The sequence below is a fragment of the Phacochoerus africanus genome, chromosome 9 (assembly GCF_016906955.1).
Source record: "Phacochoerus africanus isolate WHEZ1 chromosome 9, ROS_Pafr_v1, whole genome shotgun sequence".
Classification (NCBI taxonomy): domain Eukaryota; kingdom Metazoa; phylum Chordata; class Mammalia; order Artiodactyla; family Suidae; genus Phacochoerus; species Phacochoerus africanus.
Genome location: NC_062552.1, coordinates 59659850 through 59678463, shown reverse-complemented (window position 1 = coordinate 59678463; position 18614 = coordinate 59659850). Strand labels below are relative to the sequence as shown.

The window sequence follows — 18614 nt, the reverse complement described above, 5'->3', positions numbered from 1 at the left end:
CAGTGTTGCTGTGAGCTGTGGTGTAGATTGCAGACATGGCTTGGATCCCATGTTACTGTGGCTGTGGTGTAGGCCGGCAGCTGTAGCTCTGATTCCACCCTGGCCTGAGAACCTCCATATCAGATGCAGCCCTAAAAGTGGAAAAAAAATTTTATATGCCTGGGAGTTCACAGAAAAGATGTGAAACTCAAAGAAATCATTAGGGTTGGGGGCTTATATATCATTCTAATGAAGGAAAGGGGATTTGGGCTTTGAGGAATAATAAACTGTGGGAAAGGCTAGGAAGTATGGAAGATGAAGACTTCTAGTAAAGACTGTCTTCATAGACTCATCTTTGCGTCCACTCTTCATCTCCAGTGATGAGTCACCCCTCCCTTCCTTCACAAAGAGAAATCGATGCCCTGCTTTTAGGTAGATAAAGGGAGGATAAAGAACTCTTCCTGTATCCGTTGCTTCTCAGTTGCCTTCAGGTCAAAGTGGTATATTTTGGGGTGGCATCCCTTTGTGTACCACTGCCTCAATTTGTGCTAAGGCACTAAACAATTTTACCCACCATTCTTCTGAGTGATCAGTCAAATGATAACAGTGAAAAGGGCAAATAATGTCTTAGTATTACCATGAAAATTATTTTGACCTTGTAGATCTCCAGAAAGGATCTCAGAGACCTCTAAGATCCATGGACCACACTTTGAGAACACTGCACTTCTGTATGGTATTATTTGTTTGTTTACCTTTTAAATTTATTTATTAGTTTGTTTGTTTGTTTGTTTGTTTTGAATGGCATATGGAAGTTCCCAGGCTGGGGTTTGAATCCAAGCTGCACCTGCAACCTACATGGCAGCGGCCACCTATGTGGCAGCTGTATCATTGCTTGTTCCTTTAACCCACTGCACCAGGCTTGGGATTGAATCCATGCCTCCAAAGTGACCCAAACTTCTCTAGTTGAATTTTTAACCCACTATACCACAGTGGGAACTCCCCAGAATAAATAATTTTAAAGCATTACTTTAAATGGCTCCCCTCTGCTAAGGGTAAAGTACAAATGCCTTGGCATTAAATCTAAAGTCCTGTGTGACTGGCTTTTGCATCTCAGCTTCCTGCAGATCCTCACCCCACATCAGAACACCAGCCACACTAAAGGACTTACCTGGAATTCCCAGAATGTATTGATGTGTTGCTTTCCTCCTGTCCATCTCCATTCCCTCCCAAGTATTCTTTAAGCCCCTATCCTACAGTCATCTCTCTTAACTCCCCCCAAGACAAGGCTGACACCGCAGTCAGTGCTCAGTGAATGGCTGTATGTGGCCAAGTAGGGTAGGAAGCAGTGCCATCAGCCAAGCATTGCCTGGGGCCTAGTTGGCCATAGGATCTCTGGTATCAGGTTTGAAAATCTGGGGAAGGCAATGTGGGCAGATGCCAGGGAGGGGGAAGACCTGTCAGGAACTTTGGAGTGTATCATGGTGGAAGGCCCTCCTTTCTATGGCGAAAGCCCTGGCTCTCTATGCTTTAGGGAGTAGGTGCTGGAGGGTCCTTGTGAGTGGCCACTGGGGACCCTAGTGGGACTGGCTTTGGGCCACCAGATAAATTACAGAATGCCCAGTTAAAATTGGATTTCGGATCAGATAAACAATAAATTTTTTTAGTATAAGGATATCGCAAATACTTCATGGGAAATACTTATGCTAAAAAAAAATTTTTTCCCCATTATTTATCTGAAATTTATATTTAGCTGGGAGCCCTTTATTTTTATTTGCTAAATCTGCCAAGCCATTACTATTTAGCACCTCAAGCAAGGTAAGTCCCTTTTTGCACATCATGTTGCCTCTGTCTTTGTTAGTCCTTCCTACCTCCATGGGAAGCTTTTTTTTTTTTTTTTTTTTGTCTTTTTGCCATTTCTTGGGCTGCTCCCGTGGCATATGGAGGTTCCCAGGCTATTGGAACTGTAGCTTCCAGCCTATTCCAGAGCCACAGCAACTCGGGATCCAGCCTACACCACAGCTCACGGCAACGCCGGATCCTTAACCCACTGAGCCAGGCCAGGGATCGAACCCACAACCTCATGGTTCCTAGTCGGATTCGTTAACCACTGCGCCACAACGAGAACTCCATCCATGGGAAGCTTAAACAGCTTACTGAAATGAATCCTTTCAGTCCCAAACTGCCAGGGATCAGAGGACAGAGGTAAACTGAGCTAGGATGGGCACTAGGGGTAAGGGCATGCCTCTTCCTGTAAAAGGGGGTTCTCTACTTCAGCTTGGTTACAACCTCCTTCCTTAACCCACCTTTTCTCCCCACTGGCCCAACCCTCCCCCCAGAGCTGGTCATCTGCAAACTCTCCCCACACAGGACTGGCCACCACTCCCCACGGAGCACTGAAACCAGCTCTACCTCCTGGAAGGCCCCCTGGGTGTCTGCAGTTCCTCTGGCAGGAGGGCTCTGGGCTGAGTATGAGGGTGGTGATGGGTCCCCTTCTCAGCCCGCATTCTCCACCAGACACAGCTACTTTCAGTTTCTCCCTTTAAGGACCTGAAGGCAAACTCTTCTCCCTGCTGGGAGGGCCTTCTTCCTCCCAAAGATCACAGAATGGGGGGTGTGCCCCCCACCTTACTTGAGGCTTTGATTTCTTTCCAATTAACATGATCTTGACTCTCCTCCCCTCTGAGAGAATAGCCCTTACCATATTAAGCTGAAGATGCCTTTTCCCTCCTCTGGGCAGGTGTTCTCAGCATCCCTAAAAATGCTTGCTGATCCAGGAATGCAAATCTGCCCTCTCCTCCAGCCCAGGGTTCCCCTCTGAGAAGAAGACCACAGAAGGAAAGATTTGGATGAGGCAGCCTTAGCTGTGCACTCGTCCTAGGAGTGGCTGCCTAGAATCAGATGCAGTGAGCATCTCCCATTGTTGGGCCCTGATCTGGGGAAACAGCTATGATCAAAACTAGAGGAGATTTGCCCCTATGGAGGCAGGGATGGGTTTATTCTGGAAGGGGTGATGTGTTCTCCTAAGGAGGTCACAGGGGAGCTGGGACTTGTGTGAGCCTGTGGTCACTGTTTCTGGGTGTGGAGGAGTGGACAGAGGCACTTCCAATTCACAGGGAAGCAGTGAGTGAGGCCCAGAGAGAGGTGAGCTGCCCAAGATCACAGTGACCGAGTCAGGCTGGGAACTTAAGGCTTTGGACACTCTGTGGCGACTGGAGGCTGAAAGGCCAGGTGGCAGATTCCCCCTCTGCTCTTGGAGGGAACGGGTGAGGCTTCCTGGTGAGTCTTGTGCCAGAAAGAACTTTTAGAGTAATTCAATCATTCCTCTCTCCAAGACCTGTACCCTCGCTGCTGCTGGATTCACACTGTCAGTGCTTGGAGACTGGCTATGTGGTCCAGGCTGGATGTCTTCTGGTTTAGATAGAATGGTTTCCCACAGGTGTGGACACCTAGATCAGAGGAAGCTGGGTGGCACAAGACTGCCACCACCTCTATCGACCTCTATTGTTTGCAGGCCTAGGGCAAGAGTACTGCGGAGGTTCCTACCCTTGGCTGGTCTCCCTTCTCTGCAGTGGCATACTGCATACTTCAGAGGTGGCAGTGCCCACAGCTAGTGACTAAGTAAGTAGCTTTAGAACTAACTTCCTCCCAGCTACCATCTGACTGCCACTGTATTAGAGACCCCCAAAGAAAACTCTCCCGAACCATGAGAGAGAAGAATGAAATGATTATTTTTGTTTCTTGCCACTTAGTTTTGGGGTGCTTGGTTACACAATAGTGACTGGAACATATTCTATCACAGTCTTCATCCTACATCATGGGCAGCCTCAGACTCATGTGTGTGGGCACTTCCAGGACGTCTGTTCAGAATTCTACGCTCTCCCTATGGCCTCCTGAACAACAACCAGCATTGCCAGCTCTCAGGCCTAGAAGTACACGTCCTTGCAATCCTCAGGGAGGTAAGGTGGGCAGAAACCAGCTTCTAGAAAGTGGGCTTGGAGTTTGTAGGCGGAAGGCCCAGAGTATAATCTAGAATCGGGTGTGGGTTCTACCCTTGATCTCAGTGGGGTAGGGAGCAGGCAGGGGAGGACAAGAGTGAGGCCTTTGAAAGCACAGGGCCCGGGTAGGGGCAGTACTGGCCAAGTACTTTATATCTATCGTCTCTCTCTCTCTTTGTTTTTGTTTTTGTTTTTTAGGGCCACACTTACGGCATATGGAAGTTCCCAGGCTACGGATTGAATCGGAGTTGCAGCTGCCGGCTTAAGCCACAGCCACAGCAATGAGGGATCCGAGCCACCTCTGTGACCTACACCATAGCTCATGGCAATGCTGGATCTTTAACCCACTGAGTGGGGCCAGAGATTGAACCCACATCCTAATGGATACTAGTCCGGTTCATAACCCACTGAGCCACAACAGGAACTCCCATATCCATCATCTCTTGATCCTCCCCCAGCCCTGCCCCTCTGGGCTCATTGTCTTTGTCACCCATGAGAACACAGAGGCTCACAGAAAAAGGCCCTCCTTGACTCAAAGACATTTGATTGAGCATTTCTTTTTTCTTTCTTTCTTTTTTTCTTTTTTTGTCTTTTTGCCTTTTCTAGGGCCACTTCTGCGGCATATGGAGGTTCCCAGGCTAGGGGTCCAATCAGAGCATTGAAACTCTGACGGGAACTCCGTGATTGAGAATTTCTTAGGCATATAGTCTACTTACATTTGTTTAAAAACGAAATGAAACTGTACCCACTTTACACTAAAAGGGGAGGCTCATGGAGCCTGAAATAGGAGAACCTTAGTTGACCTTGGGGGATGATGCCAGAACTCAGGGGGCTAGAGGCGTTCAGCTGCCATCTATCCAAGAGCCCAGTCCCGCTGGAGGTCATCAAACTAGCTAGTGGAGACTCATTTATCTCTGTAGTTCTCCACCAAGGGATCTCTTTATCAGCTGCCCAGTCTTTAAACCCAATGTCCACCCAAAGAGAGTCTTTTAAAACCATTTGGCCTTGAGAGAAGCAGTCTGCCCCTTATCTCTCTGTTTTGTTCTGTGCTGGCTTCCTGGTGAGTTATCAGGAGAGGCTTTGGTTTCTCTCTCTCCTGTTATCTCCCTGCTGAGTTTCAAAGCTGCTCTCTCAGCAGCTCCTGGCCTGAGCTGGTGCCTTACCCTGCAGACACGAGAGAGCTGGAGGGGCAGGAACCTTCCCATTCAGCCAGTGCTTCCTGATTTCAACCCCTGAAATTTGTCAGCCCCTTGCTCACCTGGGCTCTCAACAAGGCTGGCTGGATGGCACTTACGGCTTCTTCAGGGACATGTGACATCAGGAGAGAGAGCCCCTTGGAGCCCAGATTTAGGGAGTTCACAGAGCAGCCACTTTCATTTTCATGTGTTTATTTGCCAAACACATTACAAAAACCGACTTCGCTTCTTTCTTGCTTGCTTGCTTTCTTGCTTGCTTGCTTGCTTTTTCTTCTTTTTTTTTTGCTTTTTAGGGCCACACCTGTGGCATGTGAAAGTTCCCAGGCTAGGGGTCAAATTGGAGCTGCAGCTGCCGGCCTACACCAGAGTCACAGCAACACTGGATCCGAGCTGTGTCTGCAACCTATACCACAGCTCAGGGCAATGCTGGATCCTTAACCCACTGAGCGAGGCCAGGGATCTAACCCACATCCTCAAGGGTCCTAGTCAGGACCGTTAACTGCTGAGCCATGAAGGGAACTCCTCTTTTATTTCTTAAGAAAGAACATTTTAGGGGTTCCCGCCGTGATGCAGTGGTTAACGAATCTGACTAGGAACCATGAGGTTGAAGGTTCGATCCCTGGCCTTGCTCAGTGGGTTAACAATCCGGCGTTGCCGTGAGCTGTGGTGTAGGTTGCAGATGCAGCTCGGATTCCGCATTGCTGTGGTTCTGGCATAGGCCAGTGGCTACAGCTCCGAATTGACCCCCAGCCTGGGAACCTCCATATACCACAAGAGTGGCCCAAGAAATGGCAAAAAGACAAAAAAAAAAAAAAGAAAGAAAAAAGAAAGAACATTTTAGGAGTTCCTGTTGTGGCTCAGTGGTTAATGAATCTGACTAGGAACCATGAGATTGCAGGTTCGATCCCTGGCCTCGCTCAGTGGGTTAAGGATCCGGTGTTGCCATGAGCTGGGGTGTAGGTTGAAGACGTGGGTTGGATCCCGAGTTGCTGTGACTCTGGTGTAGGCCGGCAGCTTCAGCTCCAATTTGACCCCTAGCCTGGGAACCTCCATATGCCAAGGGAGCAGCCCTGGAAAAGACAAAAAGACAAAAAAAAAAAGGACAGACAGACAGAAAGAAAGAAAACGTTTTAACTCCCAATGAGTAGGACAGCTCTACTGTCAGATTAAAATGATGGTATCTCCCTACTTCCAGCCCTACCCCTTGACAAGAAAGGAAGGCTGGCAGCCTCACACTATCCCTAAGGTCTGGGAGAAGCTTGTCTGGGCTATATCAGCTTCCTGGGCAGGTATTAAGACCCAGATCTGAGGAAACGAGGCTCTGGAATTCCACAGAGGTGCCAGGTCCTAACATATACCGAGCTGTTTCATGGCCTACACAGCACCGTTGCTCATAACGCACCCCCTTCCCCCTCCATTCACACTCATGATTCAGCCACAGCCCAGGCGTCAACTCCTCTAATGGAGTCCTGCTTCATAGGTGTGAGATGTGCGGTCACACAGGGCGCTGTGCTGAGAAGGGCCCCGTGCTTGGTTTGATGTTCTGCCACTGCCATCTTGAAATCTGAGCAAGGGGGCCTCTTGTTTTCATTTTGCACCAGGCCATACAGATTATGAGGCTGGTCTTGCCTCCACACCGTCTTTCTGATGTCACCTCTCACGCTGAATTTGGGGCCTCCACTGGGCTCACACAGCCCATCTGCTCACTGCCTGATCACGCTACACCGAAAGCTCTACTTCTTTTTGTTTATTTTTTTTGTCTTTTTGCCTTTTCTTTTTTTTCTTTTGTTTTTTGTTTTTTGTTTTTGTCTTTTTGCCTTTTCTAGGGCCGCTCCCGAGGCATATGGAGGTTCCCAGGCTAGGGGTCTAATTGGAGCTGTAGCTGCCAGCCTATGCCACAGCCACAGAAACTTGGGATTCAAGCCACATCTGCAAACTACACCACAACTCATGGCAACACCGGATCCTTAACCCACTGAGCGAGGCCAGGGATCAAACCCGCAACCTCATGCTTCCTAGTCAGATTCGTTAACCACTGAGTCACAATGGGAACTCCCTCTTTTTGCCTTTTCTTGAGCCACTCCCTTGGCATATGGAGGTTCCCAGGCTAGGGGTAAAATTGGAGCTGAAGCTGCTGGCCTATGCCAGAGTCACAGCAATGCAGGATCTGAGCCACATCTGCAACCCACACTGCAGCTCACGGCAACGCCAGATCCTTAACCCACTGAGCAAGTGCAGGGATTGAACTGCAACCTCATGGTTCCTAGTCGGATTTGTTAACCACTGCACCACGATGGGAACTCCCAAAAGCTCTACTTTCTTATCTCTCTTCCCACTAGACTCTGAACCCCTTGAGGGCTGGAACAGTCTGCATGAGCCCTTCACCTTACTTAGCACATGGCAGGTGCTCAGTAAATATGTGTTGACATGAACAGCCCAGGTGAAGGGCCTGGCCCAGTTCCTTACATGATTCTGGCCATAGCTGGGATTCAATCCACTTCTCTTGCTTTGGGGCCAAGACAATCTCTTCCCCCCGCCCCGCCCCCCGCCTGTCCCCCCCACCCTTCTTGCTCCCCTGACCTGTGACCAAAGGCCAAAACTAACCCAGACCAAAGCCAAACATAAATTTGTTTTTCTGACCTAGGACTCAAATTAATGTATTTTGTTTTTCTCAAAGGTACTCTACCATTTTCTAGAGAAGTTAAAGCCAACTAATCTAGAACATCAGAATACCCTCAGCTCTCCAGGGCTGGGTTTGGTAAGTCAGAGGGAGGAGCAAAATACCACCCAAGGGGGATTGGGGCCCTGCTGGGTCATGAAGAACTCAAACTGGGTCCTAGACATGAGGAACTGTTAAGCTGGGGACAGGAGTGGCAAGCACTGAGGCTAGGTTTTACAGGAGTAAGGAAAGGAAGGGTATGGCTTATACCAGTTATGCCAAATCCACCATGCAAGCCCCTACAGCCTTTCATTCATTCCTTCATTCATTCATCCATTCATGCAGGAGATGTGCTAGTGAGGAAGACTGGCAGATTCCAATCTTTTTGTTCTTGGGTTCCTATCTTCCTTGGAATAAAGCAGAGTCTCTAAATAGTACAGGGGAAACAAGCCATTGGTGCCCACCTGGCTCCTTGCACTGGACAGAGGTTGCACAGACACACCCTCTGGGTTTCTTGCACCTTAAAGGCAGCCATTTCCTAGCACTGGGACCCAGGCCTAAGCCAGTGGTTATCTGAGAGGGCAGCAGGCAGCATTGTGCTGTGCTCTGAACTTCCCAGATTTCCTCAGTGCCCCTCTTTCCTCTCTCAGGTGGCTTACCTAGCTACTCTGGACCCCATCTGATGGGTCACTAGTGGAATCCAGACCTGGAGCCACTGAGGTCTCCTCTGCCTGCACTGGAGGCCTTGTAGGTGGAAAAGGCTGTGGCCTCCGACAAATATTGAAACACTGCCTGGGTGCCTTGCTCTGAGCTCAAGTGGGTATATCCATCCCCAGGAGGGAAGTGATCTGGTCTGCCTTCTAGAGCTCTGGTCTCCATTGTGGGCACCTGAGAAAGAGGTGTTGAAGGAGTGAATGAATGACCAGATCTTGGCAGACTAACTTCAGGACAAAGGTGGGGCACACATGATCAGTGCTGGGCTGGTCACAGAGGGAAGACGTCAGGGGCGTGGGGGAGGTGAAAATAAAACGTTTCTATTCTCTAAATTCAAGAAAGGAAAAGACTGCTTTGGCCAAGTCCTAAGCCACGAAGAGATTCATTTAAAATCTAGCTCAAGTAGGGAGTTCCCGCCATGGCTCAACGGTGAATGAATCTGACTAGCATCCATGAGGATGCAGGTTTGATCCCTGGCCTCGCTCAGTGGGTTATGGATCCCAAGTTGCCCCTGTCGCAGATGTGGCTTGGATCCTGAATTGCTGTGGCTGTGGCTGTAGCTGTGGTATAGGCCAGCAGCTACAGCTCAGATTCAACTCCTAGTCTGGGAACTTCCATATGCTGAGGGTGTGGCCCTGAAAAGACAAAAAATAAAAAAATAAAATAAAATCTAGCCCAAGTAATCAGCGACAGCTTCACTTCAATACTTTGAAAGCCAGCCAATCAATGGCAGCCTCATTCCAGTGACCACGCCTCTGAGAGCCAGCTAATCACCAACAGCCTTATTCCCAGGCACTACCGCTTCTGAGAGGCAACCAGTTCCTAAACTTTAAGCTGAAAGCCAGCCAATCTGTAAACAGCCTGGCTTCTGAAAGTCAGCCAATTGTTTAACAGCATGTTTTCCATGCTCTATATAAGATCAGCCTCTGTGTTGCACATACTTTTGCGCTTTCTTTGAAAGAGAGATTTTTTTTTTTTTTCTTTCAACAGTAATACAATTCAGTTTCCTTGTTTCAGATATATAGCCTGGGGGAAGAGGACTTGCACTCAGAACACCCGTCCCAGTGGAACGGTCCGTGGTACTACCCTACCCCCACTCAAAACCAAAACTGGGTCAGGCTCCCTGGGCCCCAGGCTACAACCACCTGACCAGCGGTTTCCAGGCCTCCGGGCCACTTCGCTATAACCCTGCCCTTTTCTTTCCCTGTTGACAGTCTTGAGAACTGGAGAAGGTGACTGTGGCTGAGAGAGAGAGGGAGTGTGTGTGGAGTGGGGGGTGTCTTCACAAGGTCCTCTGTGGGGCCCCACAGGCGGGGTTGGGGGTAAAGCGTGGGAGTGGGGCTGAGTTTAAGCAGGACCCACTGATGGGAAGACGCAGCCCTGCTCTCACGGGCAGCTCTGAGAGGGACACTGATGGGCTGGGAGACCTCCATGACATCACATCTGATTGGGGTGACATGGTCTGATGGGGGTGGCAGGACTCCTAAGAACAAACAGTAAAACAATTCGGGAGCTGCGAAGCCAAACCCAGCCAGGTGCTCTTCCTGGGTGTGCACTACCTGCTGAGGAGTATGGGGAGCGCAAGTCAAGGAGGAATTCCCTGGAGTTCCGGTCGTGGCGCAGCGGTTAACGAATACGACTAGGAACCATGAGGTTGCGGGTTTGATCCCTGGCCTTGCTCAGTGGGTTAAGGATACTGCGTGTGGTGAGCTGTGGTGTAGGTTCCAGACGTGGCTCCGATCCCTCGTTGCTGTGGCTCTGGTGTAGGCTGGTGGCTACAGCTCCAGTTCGACCCCTAGCCTGGGAAACTCCATATGCTGCGGGAGCGGCCCAAGAAATGGCAAAAAGACAAAAAAAAAAAAAAAAAGAGGGCTTCCCATTGGAAGTGAGGTTCAGGGGACCAGAATGCCTCCCCTAGTTGTGCTCACATTACTTCCCAGCATTTTGGGTCATGGAAATGAAGAAGACAGCACAGTTCCTCCTGTCTTCTCCCAGTCCTGTCCCTCAGTATCCCATAGGCTAAGCCTCTGATGGGGTGAGCCCAAGGAGGAGATCCTCTCAGAGGAGAGCTTCTGTGAGCTTCTTGGAAGAGGGGCCTGGGCTGCCCTGGAAGGGGGATGCCTGGGGCACTCCGAGTGGCTGGTGCAATAAACAGCATCAGCCTCTGCAAGGATTCTGTGTCCTCTGCCTCCTTTGCCCCACTCCCCTCCTCTCCACAAACACCTGCCTCCACATCTACCCTTCACTAAGTAAATATGTTAAGGTGTCTTTTTCATTCACTGGTATTGACCTAAAGTGGCAATCAGCCATCTCAGTAAGTTGTGCTTTATTAAGTCCTGGTCTGGTTCGGATTTTGAAGTGATTTTGTACCTCCCCTTGTGAAATGGGTGCAGCACCTGCCCAGGTTCTGTCTCTACAGTCTAGCTACTGGAGCTCCTTCCCTTGGCCTCTCACCCTTATGCCCATGCAAACCTCCAAAAAGCTAATTTGCAAAAAATTTTGCCTGTGTTTGCCTGGTGGCTCCTCTCTCCTTTTGGAGCCAGGCTGGAACCCCTGGGTTCTGGTTCCAAGGAGCTCTGCTCCTCCATGTCTGCCTACAGAAGGACTATGTTCCTCAATTTTTCTAATTGTTAGGCTTGGACTATGATAAGGCCAGCAAAGTGTCTGCGGCAAAAAACAAATAAATAAAAATTAAGGGAGTTCCCGTTGTGGCGCAGTGGAAATGAATTTGACTAGTATCCATGAGGATGCAGGTTCAATCCCTGGCCTTGCTCAGTGGGCCGAGGATCCGGTGTTGCTGTGAGCGGTAGGTCGAAGATGTGGCTCAGTTCTGGCGTTGCTGTGGCTGTGGCATAGACCAGCAGCTGCAGCTCTGATTTGACCCCTAGCCTGGGAACCTCCATATGCCACAGGTACAGCCCTAAAAAGACAAAAAAAATTAAGGAAGCCCTCACTCTTAGGTGCTAAACCTGCACTTGCAAGACCCTGAGGGTGAGAACTTCCTTAAATTTTGCTCCCTTGGTTCCTTACTTGCCTTAAGGAGCCCCTACTGGGAGTGTTCAGGCTTCTGGGGTCTGAAATAAAATCTTATGAAATATGCCCTAAAATAGAGTTCCTGTTGTAGCGCAGTGGGTTAAGAATCTGACCTATGGAGGTGTGGGTTTGCTCTCCTGCACACACAATGGGTTAAAGGATCTAGCGTTGGAGTGTCGTCATGGCTCAGTGGTTAGCAAACCCTACTAACATCCATGAGTACGCAGGTTCGATCCCTGGCCTCACTCAGTGGGTTAAGAATCTGACATTGCAGCAGCTGAAAATTGGATTCAATCCCTGGCCCAGGAACTTCTATACGCCACAAGTGCAGCCTCTAAAAAAAAGTGCCCTAAAAGCTGAGTCCTGAGTCTGTCCTTGAGTAGACACCCCCTTCCCTGTCCCCCAACCCCTCATGGAGGGGAAGCTAGAAGGAGTCCGAGGTAGGTGGGACTGTGAGATCCATATGAGGATCAAGGATGGGAGTTCCCTTCATGGCTCAGTGGTTAACGAACCCAACTAGGATCCATGAGGATGCAGGTTCAATCCTCGGCCTTGCTCAGTGGGTTAAGGATCTGGCTTTGCCATGAGCTGTGGTGTAGGTTGCAGACATGGCTCAGATCCTGCATTGCTGTGGCTGTGGTGTAGGCTGGCAGCTATAGCTCCAGTTAGATCCCTAGCCTGGAAATTTCCATATGCTGCAGGTGCAGCCCTAAAAATACAAAAACAAAAAAAAAAATGAGGATCAAGGATCAGAGGGGACCCCCCCCCACACACACACACACACTCATGAAAATCATGTTGAAGGAACCACAAAGTGACCTGCCAGCGGAGGGAACCAGACAGTAATTGGGACCAAATGCTGATGCAAAACACAGAACCCTGACCCCCACTGCAGCCTATCCTGGGGGTTACCTAGCCCTTCCCAGAGAGGTCTGGAGGGATTTATGGAAGGCCAAGTAGAAGCAGGAGGGGATTTTGCTTTTGTTTTTGTTTTTCTTTTTATGGCCCAGCCTACACCATATGGAAGTTCCCAGGCCAGGAATCAAACCCAAGCCAGAGTTGTGACCTACACCACACCTACAGCAATCCTGATCTTCAACCCACTGTGCCAAGCCATAGATCATTGAACCAGCACTTCCACAGAGACAAGCTACTGTGCCACAGTGGGAACTCCAGAGGTAGGAGGTTTAAACTCCAGGTCTCTGCAAGGAATTAGCTGTGAAAGTGGACTATTGTGAGACCAGGAGAGTCAAGGCAGTAAAAGATGTGTGTGCATGTGCATGCATGAGAGAGAGAGAGAGAGAAGGGGTGGTCAGTGTGTGTGTCCATGCCTAGACCTCACTACCAGCCCAGGCACTGGGTGTCCTTACCCCTCTCTCAGCCTGGCCCATTCTTCACTCTGCAGATGGCTTTATCTTGCCTGACCCCTTGGGCATTTCTCCTGATTTCAAAGATCATCCAGAGACTGGAACCTCCCACTGCAGCTGTGCCTGGGTCACTGTGACCTCGGGAAGAGTTTTCCTTTCTTGCTTCTTTCTTTCTTTCTTTCTTTCTTTCTTTCTTTCTTTCTTTCTTTCTTCTGTTCTTTCTTCTTTCTTTCATTCCTTCCTTCCTTCCTTCCTTCCTTCCTTCCTTCCTTCCTTCCTTCCTTCCTTCCTTCCTTCCTTCCTTTTTTTTTTCTTTTTAGGGAGGCACCTGCAGCCTATGGAGGTTCCCAGCCTAGGGGTCGAGTTGGAGCTGTAGCTGCCAGCCTACCCCACAGCCACAGCAACACAGGATCTGAGCTGTGTCTGCGATCTACACCACAGTTCACAGCAACACTGGATCCCCAACTCACTGAGCAAGGCCAGGGATTGAACCTGCGACTTCAGGGACACCAGCTGGGTTTCTTAATCACTGAACTATGACGGGAACTCCAGGAAGTGTTTTCTTGAGTCTAGCTGGAGGAGCACGTACCTCTGCTCACTGCCCCCTTCTAGCAATTTGCCAAGGATGGTCCATGTGGACAGGAGGCGGGGTTAACCAAGTACATGGTGAGTGTCCTTCTGTGTCTGGGAGGGGCTGATCCAGGGCTGGGGGTCTGTGTGTGTGTAAATGGAGATGTTCCCAGATTGTTTCTGGCTGAGTCTTCTGCACTCCCTGCATGTCAGAGAGGCCTGAGCTCAGCGGACAAACACCACCCTGGCAGCTGGCTGGCAGACCATTGTTTTCAGGAGGTGTTTCCTCACTTGAGAAAAGGTAAAAACAAAGTCGAGTTGACTAATGCTTCTGAGCCTCACCTCCCCCACGTGTGAAGTGATCCCAAACTCCCCGCCTCCCGTATTTCTTCTCCCACCTCCCCCAGGGCTGGGGAACCCAGGAGGATCCTGACACTTTGAGATCTCTGGTAGGCAGGCCTCTAGCCTTGGCTTGCAGCCCTCCAGTGACTTATGCCCCCCACAGAGACTAAGAGGTGATAAAAAACAGACAGACTTTGGAGACCGGCTGAAGAGTGGTGGCCTAGGGAGTCTGAAGAAACCGATCATAAATCAGAACTGCTAGGGCAGACCCCACACCACCGGCCCCACAGCTTTGACAGTGATGGGGAGCAGAATACAGAATGCGCCACCCCAGAATGTGCCATTTCCACACATGGATTATTTTGAACTGAAGACAATGGGGATCCCAGAGGGCTCAGGAGGAGCTTTTTACATCTCTAACTGTCTAAAAGAATTTAGAGAGGGGCCTGTCCCAGAAGAGGGCTATTACTGGAGGTAACTTTTCAAGTCAGGAAGACTTATCTGCGTGGCCTGACAAACATTTATTTACCAAACATTTGCTCTTCTCATCTTCCTGTGAATTGTCTTCCTCCCTTTTGAAGCCCCTGACCCCTACCGCCTTCTCCTTAGTTCAGATAGTATATAAGCCTCAATTACTCCTGACTGCCCTTGCGAGTTTCATGTTTCTATCAGGCTCCCATAATGTGAAATTTATTTTTCTCCTATTAATCTGTCTTATGCCAATTTAATTATTAATCCAGCCAATCAGTGGAAACGAATCTGACTAGCATTCACAAAGATGCAGGTTCGATCCCTGGCCTTGCTCAATGGGTTAAAGGATCTGGTGTTACCCTGAGCTATGGTGTAGGTTCCAGACACAGCTCGGATCCCACTTTGCTGTGGCTGTGGCGTAGGCCAGCAGCTACAGCTCCAATTTGACCCCTGGCCTAGGAACCTCCACATGCCACTGGTACAGCCCTAAAAAAAACCCCCCAAAATATTATTTATTCAACCAAAGAAACTAGAAGAGAAAAAGGGGAAAGTTTCTTGCCCCTGCAGCAGTGTCTGGGGCCATGCCAGCCAGTGGGGTGAGTTCCAGGGAGGGAAGTTCCAGCTCAGAAACGACCTTTTCCCAGCAGAGCCAGGGGTCGTGATCAAGCTTTCCAGGAGCTAGTGAGTTTGCAGTCACTGAAGGAGAACAAGTAGAGAGTGGCCCATCAGCAGGGCTGTGATGACTTCCGAAAAGGTCCCCCAGAGGGGCCCTGGCTGCTGAGATGGGACTCTTCTCTGGGAGTGTGGCCAAGAGGGGTAGCTCTTCCACAAGTCCAACAGGCCTGAGAGAAGACTGCGGGCCGGAGGGATGGGATATCCACTCTCAGGACAGGCTTCTCCTCTGGGCATTAGTGGTTGGCCCTTGCTTCCTCCCCCAGCTCTGTTTCTATCCCAGCTCCTGTCATTTGATTCACTCATTCTCACAGCCAGGTGAAGGCAAGACTGCTGTCCACAGGCCATCTGCGCCCAGCTAAGGAAACCCCCACTGTCCAGCATCAGACCAGAACACCACAGGCACCTCAGACTCGTCAGGCCTGGGCGTTATCCCCCTCTAGCACCTCTTGGACGCAGGTGAGTGATGCGCTTCCCTTCTCAGGGCCCAGCTCTGCTGCTCAGGTGAGGTGTCTGGACTCAGACTCAAAGAACTTGGGCCTCCTGTGCTGCCGGCCTCACCTGTTCCAGGGGGAACTGCTTCACAACCAGGGTCAGGAGGGACGAGGCTTCGTCCATGGACACTGATAGGGAACAGGGTTCAGTGATACTGCACAGGGGAGGTGGGGGGGTGGCAGAAAGGATTTTCTTGAGCCCTGGGATCCTATAGGTGGCCCTGCTCTCTGCATGAGAGGCAGGACCTATTCAAATGAGATGCAAATCAACCCTGCAGTGCTGGAGCCAGTCCCTGGGCCTTTCTTCCCCCTCCTCCTGCCTGACTGTCACAGGGGAGCCCTGCTGGGGCTGAGCAGTCACCTCTGGGGCTCCCAGCTGGGTCAGGCTCCTGCCCTCAGCTTCACCCCCAGAGAGCTTCTTTCTCTCTCACAGGCTCAGTTTCCCCACTTTAATTATCTCTAAGAGCTTGTTTCAAGTGAATCCAGGTGGGAGGCTGTCCAGCCGGGACTGGGATGGGGAGGAGTAAGGGCTGGGAGGTCTTAGAGGCCAGCGAAAGAAGGAAGCAGTCTTGGCCCTGGAGCCTCACATCCCAGCCATGGGACAGCCAGCCTCTGGCTCGAGGGTGACAGGTGATGGGCCTGAGGGCGGTCACGAGGGTGGGGACAGCTTGTGCTAGTAATATAAAGGGTCAGGACTGTGGGAGCTGTGTACTCCAAGCTAGGCAATGGGCGGGGGACGGAAGTGCAGAGAATTTCAAAACAGTAACAAAATAGAATAATATCTATCTGCCTTTTATTCTCATCATGTATTAGCAGTTCTACACCCTATCAGTGGTAAAATACTCCTCTCTGAAAGTCCTTTATTGGTTGAAGTAGAATTCTAAACCATTGTTCCAATTGCTGTTGAATTTTTATTATAAATAAAATAAGCTTCAAATTAGCACCTTTTACTGCTTATTCATTAATAAATGATGTGTTCTCCAGGAGAGCTCACTCAGCGGCTGTTACACACGAACTCCAAGCATTTGCAGTTCCTAACTGGCCCGCCTGTGCTTTTTTTTTTTTTTTTTTTTTTTTTTTTGCTTTTTAGGGCCACACTCACGATGGCATATGGAGGATCCCAGGCTGGGGGTCGGATCAGAGCTGTAGCCACCAGCCTACGCCAGAGCCACAGCAACATGGGATCTGAGCCGAGTCTGTGACCTACACCACAGCTCATGGCAACGCCGGATCCTTAACCCACTGAGTGAGGCCAGGGATTGAACCTGCAACCTCATGGTTCCTAGTTGGATTCATTTCCGCCACGCCAAGTCAGGAACTCCCCTCCTGCACTTTCTTTGCTGTCCCGTCTCCAGTCTCTGTGATATATATTCCTGCATTTAAACAGTGGATTCTATTTGTTCTCTTGTGGCTCAGTGGGTTAAGCATTTGCCATTGTTATTCCAGTGGCTCAGGTCCCTGCTGTGGTGCCAGTTCGATCCCTGGCCCAGGCACCTCCACACACTGTGAGCATGGCCAAAAAAATAATAATAATTAAACAGTGGATTCTAAATAAGCAAGGATAGCACAGTGATTGTACAGGCAAAGAAACAACTTGAGGGCCTTCAATTCTGCCACTCTGTATACAGCGTGGAGATTTTATTTGTGAAAGGAGAGTGACGTGGAGGTCTATTTTTGTTTGATATATGAAAGCTTTAGTTTATTTTGGAATGTCATCATTTCGTTTTGCAATTTTTTTTTTTTTTGGTCTTTTTGCCATTTTCTTGGGCCGCTCCTGGGGCATATGTTGGTTCCCAGGCTAGGGGTCGAATCGGAGCTGTAGCCACCAGCCTACACCACAGCCACAGAAACGTGGGATCCAAGACACATCTGCAATCTACACCACAGCTCAGGGCAACACCGGATCCTTAACCCAGTGAGCAAGGCCAGGGATCAAACCCACAACCTCATGGTTCCTAGTTGGATTCGTTCACCACTGAGCCACAACAGGAGCTCCATTATTTCACAATCTTTACAGCGTAATCACATAGAGGAGGGAAGTCTGCCATCCTCTTTTTCGTGGCGCCTCGGAGGCGGTTGGCCGCTTGAGGACGAAGCTGAACATCTCTTTCCTGGCCACTGGCTGCCAAACACTCATTGAACTGGATGATGAGTGAAAACTTCGTACCTTTTATGAAAAACGAATGGCCACAGAAGTTGCTGTTGACGCTCTGGGTGAAGAGTGGGAGGGTTATGTGGTCCGAATCCATGGTGGGAATGACAAACAAGGGTCCCCCATGAAGCCGGGTGTCTTGACCCACGGCCGAGTCTGCCGGCTACTGAGTGAGGGACATTCCTGTTACAGACCAAGGAGGGCTGGAGAAAGAAAGCGCCCATCAGTTTGAGGTTGCACTGGGGATGCCAATCTGAGTGTTCTCAATGTGGTCATCGTAAAAAAAGGGAAGAAGGATATTCCCAGACTCACGAATACTACGGTGCCTCGCTGCCCGGGGCCTAAAAGAGCTAGCAGAATCCGCAAACTTTTCAGTCTCTCTAATGAAGATGATGTCCATCAGTATGTAGTGAGAAAGCCCCTAAACAAAGAAGGTAAGACACCTAGGACCAAAGCACCCAAGATTCAGCATCTTGTTACTCCACGTGTTCTGCACCACGAATGTTGACGTATTGCTCTGAAGAAACAACGTACTAAGAAAAATAAGGAAGAGGCTGCAGAATATGCTAAACTTTTGGCCAAGAGAATGAAGGAGGCCAAAGAAAAACGTCAGGAACAGATTGCCAAGAGACAGAGGCGATCCTCTCTGAGAGCTTCTGCCTCTAAGTCTGAGTCCAGTCAAAAATGAGATGTTCTAGGAGGTCCCGTTGTGGTGCAGTGGTTAACGAATCCGACTAGGAACCACGAGGTTTCGGGTGCGATCCCTGGCCTTGCTCAGTGGGTTAAGGATCTGGCTTTGCCGTGAGCTGTGGTGTAGGTCACAGACTCGGCTCCGATCCCACATTGCTGTGGCTCTGCTGTAGGCTGGTGGCTACAGCTCTGATTGGACCCCTAGCCTGGGAACCTCCATATGCCGTGGGAGCGGCCCAAGAAATAGCAAAAAAAAAAAGGTATGTTCTAAGAGAAACCA

At 49.9% G+C, this 18614-nt stretch overlaps 1 pseudogene; it reads left to right on the top strand.

Annotated features, from left to right (window-relative positions):
- The first annotated feature begins 16125 nt into the window (after nt 1-16125).
- On the top strand, nt 16126-18339 carry LOC125136631 (40S ribosomal protein S6-like; annotated as a pseudogene).
- Nucleotides 18340-18614: the final 275 nt, after the last annotated feature.